Raw genomic sequence first — 15,118 nt, 5'->3', positions numbered from 1 at the left:
GGTAGACATACCGTCACCGCGAAATCGACTCATTAAGGCAAGTAATGAAGCAGACAGCGGGAGAAGCACGATCTGTGTTGCCGCCAAAAATCAGCTGACTAATGAAATGGGGTTAACGACACAAAGATCAGCCTCGGACTACATGCTATGGCGAACGTTTGTTGAGATTCAAGAACACCGTTTGCCTAAAAAAAAACAAAACAGTCAGTATCACCCTTAAACGTCTATTGCCCCATGGAGTAATAATCTTAATGACTTTTCCGTGGTAAAGATTATGAATTCCTAGCTTTTCATGCTAATCTATTGGTCGAAAGAACACAATTGCAAGAAAACATGTTCTTTATTTTCATTGCAATGGTCTAGCTTTATAGCCATGTTCCGCTTTTTTTAAATTTACAAACACACACACAAATTGCGTGACGACGAAGGACAAAGGATTTCTTTGTGTGTGTGTGTGTGTGTGTGTGTGTGTTCAGCCCCCCCCCCCCAAAAAAAAGCAAAAATACATAACATCACGAACGTATAGATCGATGTTCAGTTTAATATAAAACACTGCTACTGATCATAAGGCTATTCCTACCGTCCAAAATGCTATAGTAAAGTTGAATGATAATTTATTGTAGATTTTGTTTTCACCAATTACAAGACAAAACACATAATTTTAAAAATAGGCCTATACACTAAAGATACAAAGCAGTAGATATACACAGTATTCAGGGGATCAATTATTTACTGAATGTATACACATCTTCTCTGGAGCTGTCCTCAAAATTTTCCTTTTGTTTGAGCTATTTTTTTTATCATATAGTACTCAATTTATTGTTTGCATATTACTAAAGGAAGCATTTGCAAACTTTAATCGTGATCCGAATTTATGACAACAGAACAACTTCAACGGCAACCCTCGATCGAAGTATCGTGTGCTCGTCTAAGAAAAATAAAACACGTGGACACATTGCAACTGATGTTTATTTTCAAGACCATGTCGTTTGTTTCGTTTCAAATGACTGATTTCCGTGAAAGCGTCATTGGCCTCATACATGAAGTCGACTACTCCTTGTTGACGGTGCGTCACTATATACGAGTAACAGCTTAAAGGAAAATCAAACTCAAACAGAGAATAGTTTGAAATCAACATGTTGCGAAAGAAAGTAAAAGAAGGGATGCAACAAAATGGTCCAAATTGGATTACTTGACAGGTGTACTTGGCAGCTCTGAAATTACTTGATGTTCAAGCGGTCCATGGGTTGATTATTCAAAATCAGAAGAATTCATCGCGCTGGGGCAATAATGTGGCGTGTGTGTGAGTTCAATTTTTTTATATCGCATATCGGAGCCGACATTCGGTGACTGAAGTTGAAAGTGAATAGCTTGATTGAGCAGGCCCAGGTATCATGCAACGCATCTTTGCATCTTAAGCAGACATTTCATGAATAAAATTCATCAGCTTTTTGTCTGTACAGTATAATGTATTTGACATCTTAATCACTTTTATTCTTCTGTCATCTAACCCCCATGTTTGTCTTTTGTATGTGTTTTTGTATTTTCTTTTTTTCCCTCTATGTTTCGGTCATTTGTTGTACCCGTGCTCCTCATCTCAATCTTTACGCTCGATTTTAACTGGGACCTCCGTTCGACAAGCTTACTTCTCGTTAGTAGGTTCCATCATATTTTTTTAGCATTCATTATCAGATTCTAACTTTCATATATAGACCACTATGTTCTATAATATGTTTGCAATATTCTATGTATGTCTCCTAGCTGGATATCATGCATTTCATTTTGTAATATCATGCCTCCTAGCTGGATATCATATATTATTTACTTTTGTTATATTTGATGTATTTTTTTCATCGAGAAATATGACAATAAATGGAAATTGAAATTGAACTGAATGTTTGTCACTTCCATTTGAATGTATGTAAGTGGAGTGAAATCTGCTATCATCTGGACATCGATATTACTTAATGATATCTATTGATTCAGTATTGCCCATTCATGTGTTTCTGTGTTTGTGTGGGTGTTTTTGCCACGAGAAAGTCATTAAAGGCGTGTAGATGATGGAGTATAATTATAATGTCTTGTTTTGCTTTCCCTTCGGCCGATATAAATGTCCTCAGCAGTGTTGTTCGATACAACTATAATCCCCCGCCGATATCAAGCCAACGTATGTAGATGTCTTCAGTTTTTGTGTGTTTGCAAACTGAAACACGTTACACTCCTTGTCAGTCGCCGAAGCTTCATTTTACACTCACAAGAGCAAAATATCCTCCGTTCACGATGATACGGCGCAATTGTCCCAAACTGCAACCCATGCGGCCGCCGATCTATTGACCGTGTCTCTTGTTATCGTTAGGAGCGACGAGGCACAGAATACGACTTCCGGCGCCTGACACAAAAATGCCCCTGAAACCCAAATCAGCAGCGAGAGGGGGAAATCACGTCTGTCAGTTGACCCGCCCCCTACGAGACACTAAGGTGAGACGTGATACGTCAGACAAAGGTGTAAAACGTGGAGGGTAAATAGATACTGCATGGAGAGCCGCCTTTATGTCTGTCTTACTTCTGTTCTTCGGACATTAAGAGCAAGTGGGTATATAGTTACTGATGCTGTGCGCTCGCATTTTTGACAAAGAGAGAGAAGCGCAACTGATACAGCGGCTTGGAGTTTTGAGAATCGTCACGTGCCACTGTTGAATCACGACGCTTTCTCTCTCTCTCTCTTTCGTTTTCCCCCTCTCTTTTCAATTTCTTGTACATGTATATGTATGTAAGTAAATGTACTATCAGCCCCCGTCTTGCAGCTACTATAGCTCAGGTTTGCCGACAAACGATTCATAGTGGACACAACACAGCTTTTAAGTCGCTATTCGCGATTGTTGTTGTGCCATATCCATATGAATTTTGTCTCTATTCACTAGCAGACAAATCAACGGGTAATGATTAGATAGATAGGTTTATCTATATGTTTCACAACCTTAGCCTTTTTTTCGTGGGTTCAAAAAATGTGAGTACATTTATATCCCTTAAAGCAATTTTAAATCCACCAGTTTTATTTTCAAACTATCATATCCTCCAAATCGTATGCTTTATGATCTTTTCACACGATGTAATACCATCATCACCGAGGATGAAGAGTGTGGAAATATGAATTCAATTCAATTCAATTCGCGTTCAATTCGCGTTTATTTCATTCAAACAGATAAAAAACATTCAGACAAGGTATAAAATTCAAATTGACGAGACAGCAAGAAAAACAAAGTTTTATGAGCAGCTGCCACCATAACAAAAGCATTTATACTAAAAGTCACATTAAATCGAACAAATAACTTAATGTGCATAGAAATTAAGACCAAAGTAATTAAAAGTACTGTATACAACAGACATATAAAAAGACAAAAAACAAACAAACAACAAACAATTAAACACAGAGTAATACCCGAATACGTAGATTACTTTTCTTTTTCCAATAAGAATAATTTAGATCTTCGTTTAAAAACATTTAAAGATGGACTCATTCTAATTGGCTGTGGCAAATTATTCCAAATTAAAGGTCCTCATACAAAACAGAATATAAACCAACATTTGTTTTATTAAGAGGTAAATGATAATTCAGAGGATTTCTCAAACAATACGAGTGAATAACACTATTTAACTGAAACAAGGAAGAAAGACTTGGGGGAATACAATTTTTAAAACATAAATACATAAATACACCAATATTATAATTGTTCAATTCAAAAATATCTAAAACATTACATTTCATAAAAAGAGGTTTAGTGGAGGCAAGATAATTGGCGTGACATATCATTCTTACTGCTTTCTTCTGCAGACGGAAAAGTCTGACCATAGAATAATTTGATGGATTTGCCCAAGCAATGTTACCATATTGAAGTTGAGTTAATATAATAGCGTTACAAATCATACATAAAATATTGTGAGGAAAATATCGTAATTTGTATAAAATACCGATACATTTAGAAATCTTATTACAGACTGAATCAATATGTTTATGCCAAGATATTATTATCAATAATGACGCCAAGTAATGACAATGAACTCGTAATTCTTATAAGATTTTTATTCATATACGTTGCTGAATTCTGTATATCAATTTTCTTATTAGTAAAATATTTATAGTAATTTATTCATAAATATCAACAAGCAGACAAGAATATGTCCTGTTAATAGGGGCCTATCTAAGTATAATGCTTATCTCTCATACACTTTGCACGGGGGAATGCATGTGTATGTATGGGCAATACTCGTAAGGATAGCAATTAAGTGCATGTGATATCACGTGCGTGAGAAGATGTAGGATTGTGGTCTGACTCGATGACGTCAGAAAGGTCTTTTTATGCCCCCTCCTTCCTTCTTGGCATGCCACCTTTCACATGAACAGTCGTTCTCCATTAAGAAAGTACTGAAGTCCCTTCCCCTCGTAAACAAGGCTCGCCATCTATAGGTTACTAGTATAATAGTCGTGTCCACGTGACTGCAACGTCAAACATTGACCCGTGCGATCCTTGATCGTTCTGCGCATAATACAGTGGACTCCCGCTATAATGAACCGGCAGTTTTCTTTCGTAATATCGAAATGTCGTTATAACCGAACAAATAAACAACAACAGACATTATAATAGAGTGGATGATGTTGCGGCCTGGATTTTTACTTCGTTGTAACCGGAATTTCGTTGTAACGGTGTTCGTTATAACGGGAGTGCACTGTACATATTTCCTAAAGACTGCGCTCCTTAGCCAGGGTATCGATACAGTCATAAGATAATCATTTAAAAGAAAAAAAAGGTTGTCGCAATCCGTACGAATAAAGAATATAATGATTATCTGTCCCATTTGTCACGGTTTACACATAAAGTCGTAGGATTATTTTCATGATTTGATCGAAGCTTTGATAATTGTGCTTATACTATCATCATTTTCACTCTCATATCGTTCAATAAATGGAAGAAGAATGTCATTATTTTAACAGCCTAAATTTAGTTATTTTAGTTTGCCCTTGCACAATACTTAGCAACTTCCCCACCATGTTAAAATGCTCTCTGAAGTGGAAAGAAGCCAACAACTTGAGCCGGCAGACGGCATAGCTACACCAATGTTGAAACAATGTACATAATGTGATTAACGTGACAGACCATGATGCAAATTCTAATCTAAGCTTATTGGTAAGCTTATTAATCTAATGAAGTGTTTCCCTGCGAGGATATTATGTGACAAAAAGTAAAAAAAAAAATCATGTTAATATGGCGTACGGATCTGATCCTTTCCCTGATCCATAAACTCAATTTTCCCAAGTATGTTGTAAGAAAAAGGAATGAGGGAGTGTCTAGTGCCGCAGACAGACTACTGCACTTAATGTTGTTTAATTCGGCGACGGTGCCAGTCCAAACTTTGTCGAATCCAGACTGCGAGTTTGTCACCAATATTGGTGAACACAATATTATCTGAATAAACGTTTATTGATTACCCGCCCAAACTGAATCACATCGTTATCTTTCGGGCTTCCGCTGTAATCGGCCCATGTAAAATACGTCTGGCAGCGTGATGTTATTGCGACAGCATATACTAATGGCTTTGTTTGCTTGTTTGTTTGCAGGTACATTATGCGCTATAACAATAAATAATATATGCTATCTTGTAACCATTTTTATTACAATATTTTAGATATACCTGACAGTAAAGAAATCGTGCCATAGTTACTAACATATTTCTGTTTTACTTTACGATTTCTGTGTATAGGTGATCTCTGCCTTTTCTAGAAATACGTTGAAATCGTGTGTTTTTTCTCAGTTTTCCTCCTGTTCTTGTTTTGTTTTGCTTTTTGTTGTTGTTTTCTGTTACTTTTCTTCTTATTTGGGACGTGCACGCTCTTGTGCCTATAGAGACCTAAGAATCCTTGAACTTCGATCCGTTCTTGAATAGTTTGCTCTAGGGCTTTTGTCTCGTTCCTCTTCTCCTCCCATCTATCACATCCTATTTCCCAGAGAATATCCCTCGGTAATTCGGCATAAGTCTCGTCGGTAATTTGGCGTTATTGTATCATTTTTTTCTCTCTCCAAAATCTGGCGCAAGGAGACACTAGCAATTTGAAACACACTGCCAGGGATGCGTCATTGTACCATGAAAGGTGACTGGGAGAAAACACCAAATAACGCTTTTATGCAGAACGCTTTGTCGCTTTGGCAATTGGGAGGGCACCACCCTTCAATGTCCCTACCGTTTTCATTTTTATTTCTATTTCGCACAGGTGAGGCGACTCATACAATTATACGCAGCTTCTATCACATCATTATGCTGCTATACTTTTGATTAATAACAAAGATTAGTATAATAACAAACACAATAGCATGAATAAAAAATCATAATAGATCATAAAACTTGAACTATTGTAAGTAGCACCGGGATCTATCAAGAATGACGCACTATTATAAATGCCGACAAGTATATCCTCCCACCCCTCCCTACCCCCTCCTCTCAAATAAAAGGATTACAACCATTTCAAGTCCCGGGGCCTGTTTTATTAACCCGTTGAGGATGGTTTCATTTTGCTACAACATGCATTTCCCATAGACGCTTGCCCGAATATACTCCTGACTTGTCCTCAACGGGTTAAGCTCTAAACTCATATTCTAAGTTCAATTCAATTGTTTTTTTATTTTATTTTTTTTATTTATATTCTTTTTTTACTAGGGCCAAGTTTGGGATCAATCAGTCCTCGGAAGTTAGGAACTGTTTCACTAAACCATTTGGGAACAATATCTTGCATCCACCTTGCCAAGTTCTAGAATGCATCTTGAATGTCTATGTATCTTTCCCAGCTAGATCTGATCTGACTCTGTCACAACTAAACCTTAGGTTTACCGTTTGCCTCGATATAGTTCCCATGTCGGTAAAACAGTGCCTTGGTCATGAATTATTGTGAATGGCATGGGATGCTTTTAGCATGGACCTATACAGTCAATGCTTTTGAGTTAGGTGAACTGGTACAACGGGTACAGAAACCACTGCAAAGTCTTTTCTATTTTCTCTCTCTTTTTTTTTTTCGTTTTTACAAATTCGTCTGAGTACAGTTCCTTTCTTCTGAGGACAGCAATACTCTACGTGGCTAATGAGCAAGATAAATGTTCTGAACCAGACCTTGTTGAACGCTTATTGAATTACATGAGGGCTTACGCACGTCCCTTCTTCGTCATGCGCGCACTGCAAGTTAATGTCTCATTCCTCAGACAATGCCATCCCTCCTCCCCCTCTCTCTCACTCTTTTTTTTTTCTCTTTCTATCTCTCTGTCTCTCTCGTTGTAGTCTTGCAGTTGACCTAAATGCTTACTATCTTAAAATTGTATGTTTTGTTTTGCTTTATAGTGTGCCTGTAATTGGCATGATAGATGTTTATTATTATAATGGAAAAAACAAAGTGACTTAGAACGTAAATTGAAATTGCGTAAATTACATTACTACAAGTCGTGATGGTCAACGTGGTCAAACAGGTATCCAAAGGAATAGAGAGTGGTGAATAAACAAAATTCTATCTTTTTGAAGGATGAGCTGAGGCGTCATCTCTGTACAGGTATCCAAATATCCTTTGCCTTGAGGGTTTCTGGTTAAAACTATGGGCAGAGGTGACTCCTGAATAGTACTGTTTGGTACTTTTGGAGGCACCGATCGCGGCCCATAGTGTTAACAAGAAACTTGAAATTGGCAGAGCATATTTGTTTTATAATTATTTCATATTTTTTTAAAATATCAACAAAAGAAGGGGAAAACGTGAGGCGAGAAGTCGTGTGGTGCATGCAATGTTGTAGTTATTTCCAAAGTTCGTTAATCCAAAGATGAAATAAGGCTTGTTATTCGTTATTCCGAAACACACAAATTCCCTATACCTACAGAGGTCCGTTAAGCCGAAAATGAAAAGGGGTTTCTTCAGTCCGAACATCTGTGGCATTATTCTGAAGGTTCGTTATTCCGAAAGTTCGTTCATCCGAGAATGAAAAAGAGTTCGTTATTCCGAAGATTTGTTAATCCGAAAATAAAACAGGGTTCGATATTCCGAATGTTCTTTAATCCGAAAACAAATTAGGGTTAGTTTATCCGAAAATGTGATAAGGTTCTTTAATCCAAAAATGAAATAGTGTGTGTGTGTGTGTGTGTGTGTGTGTGTGTGTGCGTGTTTCTGTGTGTGTCCATATTGCAACATACAAGAGAGTTCGCACGAATATTGAAGTTTGACTGTATGGTCTTTACAGTGGTTGCCACCTCAAGCAATGTCAATTGCCATTGTCTTATTGGATAACGTCTGCCTCCCTCCTTCCAACTTTGTGCTGTGCCGATTCCTGTTTTCGGTGACTGAAGTCTCTCACTGGCGGGAAACTGCAGTCAATATACCCAGACGGGGAATGTTGTGCAGCATTACATAATGGGTGAGGGAAATTCAAAGGGATATGGGCGATATAGTGAAATATCAGCCCCGGGGATACGATACGAAATGTCAGATTACCATAAATCTGTCCATCAAGTCACGTGGTCTTGCCCCGGCCGTTGTTGTTCTTCGTGCGTCTGTTGTGTTTTGAGGGTTTATGATGTGTCTTTGCAGATTATCCATTCAGGACCATGAAGGGCCTGTTTCATAAAGAGTTGCGATTGATCTTACGCTCGATATATTGAGCGTAACTCGGTGAATCAAGCGTAAGTTCAATATTGAGCGTAAGTCCTGTTTCATAAAGACACTTACGCTTGATTTCAAGAAAAATCAAGCGTAACTTGTGGATTGAGCGTTACATGCGATCAATTGCAAAGTTGTTTATGAAACGCAATTTGCGATTGATTGCAACTTAGTCCAATCTTTATGAAACAGGCCCCAGGATTAGAAGATACCAAGGATTTCCTCTCCAGACGAGAAACCCAAGCAAAATACGTTTGACATGCATAAGACAATTTTCAAACTAAACCTTTATAAACCTCCCTCTTTCCCACAGGGAGATTTATTGTTCTATAATATACGCACAAAATTCCTAATACAAATACATATCTTAACGTTGGCATTGGGTAACAAGGCATTTTGGAAACAAATAATGAACAGTCGTGTCTCAGAACATGATTACGCCTAAATATCGAGAAAGCAATTGTCTAAGCAGACACGGTTTTTTTTCTTAAACGCTTGCAGCTCGCAATTATGCCTTGTGATATTTTTTTTTTCGTTATTATAATAATGTTCCCTTATGCTATCTTTACATAAATGAAAACATACCATTTCCCTTTGTTTACAATCACAAATTTCCTCTCTTACATGTCAGTGGTAATACAATTTAATTCCGAATTACTGGCACCAATAAAACTGAATAACTTATTTTCCACCATAAACATATTTTCTAATCATGTATAATTATTAATCCATTCTCTTATTTCACTCTAGTGTATTAAGATATTGACACTCACTCATTGGATGTATTATAGTTTCTACGTGTACATTACAAAACGAACATATTCTTATCTTTCAGTCAATTCAATCGTATTCAACATAGTATATGTATATAAAATTCAATTCAACATTTCCAAGTGAAACCATCGTAAATCAACATCCATGATGTACTCTCAGAGGTTTTGATAAAAAGTGGGAACCACCTTTTATTAGGACCACTTTGTTTAACTTTTTTTTTTAATATCCCAGCCATTTCACAACCGGTATTCATCAAGTAAATTTTGAATTCCTCTTAGATTTGTATGTTCTGTAATTTTTCATAAGTGGTTTCTAATCATCTCGCACAAAGTTAAGATCTGAACCCCCCATCTCAAGTAAAATTATACAATATCCCTTTAAGTTTGGTTACGAGATTATTTTTCATCTCCTTCATTATATCATAACATACTGCCCTGGCCAGCAGATCAAATTTTAAGTACTTACTATTTTGCACTTGAACATGTCCCCTTGTTTCTGTGTTTTTATTTGTTTTGTATAGTTTTTTGTTGTGGGGGGGGGGGGGAGGGGTGGTTCCGGTGGTACTTTGATATTTGTAACGCCGTTAGTCAAAACGTTTATAATCACATTCTTCGTATTTCTCGATATAACGTTATTCTGGAGTTTAATGTGCTAGTTCTGCACTCAATTTGTATCTGTTATGATGCACAAATAAATATGAGCATACCTTCAATGGAACGAAAAAAGGAAACAAAATTTCACAGCAACAGATATCAGAAAGCTAAAAAGCAAGCGGCCTAACAAACAAAAGATCGTCATAAGGTAACTACAGGAAACATAGTCATGGCCACATGTAGACTACAACCCAACTCAACAAATTAATTCAAACATATCAAACAAACGCGCATAATACACACACACACTCCCTCTCCCTCTCTCTCACTCTCTTTCTCTCTCCACACTCACTCACACACACACGCACACACACACACACACACACACACACACGCGCGCGCGCGCACATACACACATGCAAACTAAAACATGCCAATTGTAAAAACACATACATAATTGAAAACAGTAAAATGGATGTCGGTCTGTCATAATCTTGCAGTTATGAACACGGAAGCAGTTGTGGATATCATCGTTGAAACCAGAACGTAGATAGGCAAAAACCCTCAGGGAATTGAACAAGACTTAGTGTTCGGGTTAGGAAACCTTAACACAGCCAAGCATGTGAATATCAAGACACGTCCTCTGTGTATCTCAAAATAGTTGTTTTGGTCTCGTGATCATGACGTCACTCAAGTCATATAAGTTCTATTCTATAAATTCGTCGTACAAGTACCCAAATAAAATGTTTTCTGGAATTTCTGCGAAGGAATCAACTTCCGCCGTCTTGAAGTCTGCGGAATGGTGTGATATCCTTGATTGACATGTTGAGTTGATTCCCGGAAAAAAAAAAGCCAGTGACATCACAGTCACGTGACCAAAACGGTTATTTCGAGGCGTTGAACTGATTGCCATGTTGCCAACCTAATTACCAAATCCACGTGGAGTGTTCAGCAGGGGCCTTATGATTGTGCTCTCACTCTCACGGGCCTCTCTAAGGCCTCAACCCTTGATATGCTTTTCCTTCCGAATGAAAAATTGGCTGCTCTTGTTCTCGTCCTTATAGTTTTGTTGTTGTTTTTTTTTTTTTTGCTACTGTTGTCCATGTATGCGTTTGTTTGTGTTTGCGTGTGTTCGTTTGTGTGTATGTGTGTGTGTGTGTGTGTGTTTGTGTTACACGTATTGGAAGTCACTGACATTGAACAACGCAGAAAAAACAACAACAACAATATGACATTATATGGGCAAATGCACAAGGAAATATCAATCAGCACACACAGTGACATTTAGCGATATGTATGACTATGGTAGAACAATGAACAATGCCCAAGGGTTAGGTGGCGATTTTTAACCGAAAACGCTAGTAAAAGAAAAGAGCTATTTTCAACAGAGATGCTTGCAACGGTGAAGTTCATCCGAACATGACGGAGCTATACTAAAATCACAAAGTTATAAATAGGCCTATATGGAGATATCAAGTCTCTAAAGGGCCTAAAATTCGGAACAAATAACAGTTTGCCTAAAAAGAAAGAGTAACATCTTACAAGCATGACGGTTATAGTTTGATCAAAATCGGATGAAAATAAAAAAAAGGGTAATGAATTTCGAAATTTTGCAAATTTCACGAAACAGTTCCTGAACAGTCAATATGAATATGCAAATGGTGAACGGATGACATCATTCACTCACAATTTGCCATAAAATAGGGGGGGGGGAGGCTGGCTTTGTACACAATGATTATCATGAAATTTCCAGATTGCTAATCAAACACAATTATGCCCCAGCCTCAAATCTTGATAATATATCCGACTGGTCGTTATCTTGTGGTTAACAAACCTGTTTTATACTGTTAGACCAGAAAAAAATGCTATCTTTTTTTTTTTTGGGGGGGGGGGGGGTGCTAGATCAAAGGAAAATTGTGAGGTGATGACGTCACCAGCTCACTCATTTTCATATTCATATCAGCTGTTTAAAAACTGTTGCACGAAAAATGTGCAAATATTTGAAATTTCATAACTTCCTTACTTCTTAATCCGATTCTGATCAAACTTTTACTGTTGTGCTGGTTAGAATTTACTGTTTCGTTAAGACTAACTTTCAGGACAGATTTGGCAACATAATGGCAATTTCATAAAAATTCAACGATGGAAGTTACTGTAAATAAGCATAAAATAATGGGCATAGACTACAGTATACACGGACATATTACGACAGAAAATGGCAAGCAGAAATACATAAACATATCATGATTAGTGACGTTACCTGCACTTGGCGGACTTGAGTGTTGCTTGGGTTGTGTTAGGGCTGTCTGTGGCGGGATGAGGAGGAATCATGTGATATACTTGGAAGGATGGTGTGTGTTGTGTGCGGTGGTGCGTGTGTGGCAGGGTTTGGGTCTGATGGTGTCTTATGGAGGTGGGTTGTGCATTCATGTGAGTGTGTTATGGAGGAATGCTTTGGAAGTACAGAACAATGGGCATTCTCGTGGTCATTATCATGCAGCCTTTGACTCCTACAGCTGGTGCACGTACAATGGTAAGTGTAGTACCAGGGTCTTAGACCCCGTTTACAGTGCGAGGCTCGGCCGCGGCTCGGCCCAGCCCCGCTTCAGTGTAAACGCGCAAAAGGCCAAATGCGAGGCCAAAATTGGCCTCGCATTTGGCCTCGCTCTGGAGGTGGTCTCGGCCGCGGCCGAGCCCGGCCTTTTCTCAGTGTAAACGCAAACTGGGCCAAATGCGCGGCCAGTTTTAGTCTGGCTTCCAAACCCTCTGCCTGTACTATTTCGCTATTCAGAATATTAACCCCCTCAACGTCGAAAACTAGTATAGGTTAAGGTGGTTTTGTCCTGCAAAGGATTTTTTCCTTGGGCAAAGGCCTTTGCCCGAACGGCGACTTCGTCGCCACGGAATTCATTTGGCAAAGGGTCTGAAAACCAGACAATACCAAATTGCGTTTGCTTACAAGCAGAGCGCCACTACGACAAAATATTGAAAGGTTTGAATCAAAAGCACGGCCGAGCCCGGCAGTGTAAACGGACAAAATTGCGGTTCCCGGCCTCGCAATTGAGGCTGGGCTCGGCCGCGGCTCGGCCCAGCCCCGCACTGTAAACGGGGTCCAGTACTCAGTAGGGGAATAGGTGGTGTGTTGGCACGCGTGCCTATGCACAACGTACAAAAGTTACATGTGCACACTCATACCTGCTCATACATTATACGCAAGGTTAATTGCTGCTGGCAAAACCGCATGATAAAGCAAATCTGTGTTTGCGCAGTGTTATGTGCTGCTTTTTCTACACATATCTATCTATTTTTCTTTCTATCTATCTATTGTACATCTATATACATTTTATCATTATTATTGTTATCTATTATCATTTATTTGCGCAGGTACGTGTACATGTACGTGTACTCGACATAGGATAATGATATGATTATGTATGTAATATCAATAAACACATACATAAATTCATACACATAGTTTTTATGCATACATTATCACTGATGTATTCATTATATGCACATTAAATACACGTTGCATACTGAATACATTACATCATTTATTTATTTGCAAAAATGACATCATAAAAGGAGGTTATCGGTACGATATGAACTAAAGTAAATACAGTATAACGCAAACTATACATAATTATAATTGATCTACATTTTAGTGGCTATTTAGACAGTAATCATGTATATAGATATAATTACAGTGCCAGTGTTTGTGTGAGGTGTGCATCAGGTCTCAAACTTCAAGTACTCAATTTAAGAGAGGTGCAATTTGAGACTTCTTAAATATTGTGCAAAAGCAAATAATAGCTAGTTCAGGTATCCCTGCAAAGAAGAGTTTCAAATTACAAGCAAGTGGTAGTTCTTATCATAAATCATAATAATATCAAGAAGAAGTTATCGGAGGAAGAAATCATGCCTTGAAACCCATGTGAAGAACTATAACATGCATACCCCACTAGAGACAGATAGAGAAACAGAATCAGTTTCACTGCACTGTTCTCCAAGTCCAGCCAGTTCATAAATCATAAGTGCTCTATAGTAAGTCTGGTGATTTACCTAGAACACAATAAGTCATCCAACCACAAGTACCTTAATCCTACACTAAGTACATGTAACATATTATATGGACAACTTGTCAGTCCTTTGGAGGCAGGTCCTGTATGAAGTTACCTTGCTTTGCTATGAATGTACAATATAATGATATATTGTAAGAATAGGGCGTAACTCTTGTATTCTTACATTTTGCGCGGATACGGGCAGAAAGCCTCGGCACTAAACAGTGGTGTTCTTACGCAATCCGTAAGGAAAGCCCTGCTAGTATTATCAAATGACCAATCCTGATGTCTTTTGTACTCCAATCCTCGACCATACTTAAAGAATGCTTGGCGTCCGAAATTCCTTTTCAACTGCGGGTAACGTCTACCAACAGGTGTATTGAAACTGTAATCACTATTCACAACCTGCTATATAATACGGAATCACTAGAACCCTGGGGTTGTGGCTTCGAGGGGTTAATTCTATGTTTTGTTTCTGCATCGTTTGCACTTGATCGGGACAATAAAGGGCATGGTCTTCACACGCAAGTTTTTTTTTCATATCACTCTACATAATATTGTGATTGTGCTGTTAGACACTGTCTTCTCCAGATTTTAGAGAAAGCGGCTGGCAAGATAAGACTAAACTACTCGGGCTGTAGGACACTGTCCGCTCTTGATTTCAGGGAAAGCGGCTGTCAAGAAAAGACTAGGCTACTCGGGGATCATTCATGCAGAACGCCAGGAGTCGATAAAAAAGATGCAACCCCCGGATGGCGGAATTCTCCCTGGTGGTCGGTGTGAGTGGACGTGCAGCATAAACTCTCCGCGCAAATTGACACAACCATCACAGGAACAACACACCATCATCACCACCACCACCGCCCATACCCGCGCCCAGCAACCACACACCACCCCCAACAACCACGATCCCGAACAAACCATGAGCACGACAGCAAAACTGCAGTGTATGCACCGCCACAACCATCACCACCATCCACACTCACGCCCAGCAATTACAAGCCACATGACCA

Source organism: Diadema antillarum, unplaced genomic scaffold (genome assembly GCF_040938485.1).
Source record: "Diadema antillarum isolate AM-2024a unplaced genomic scaffold, OU_Dant_1.0 scf00000091, whole genome shotgun sequence".
Lineage (NCBI taxonomy): Eukaryota > Metazoa > Echinodermata > Echinoidea > Diadematoida > Diadematidae > Diadema > Diadema antillarum.
Note: the sequence above shows the minus strand (reverse complement) of the source record.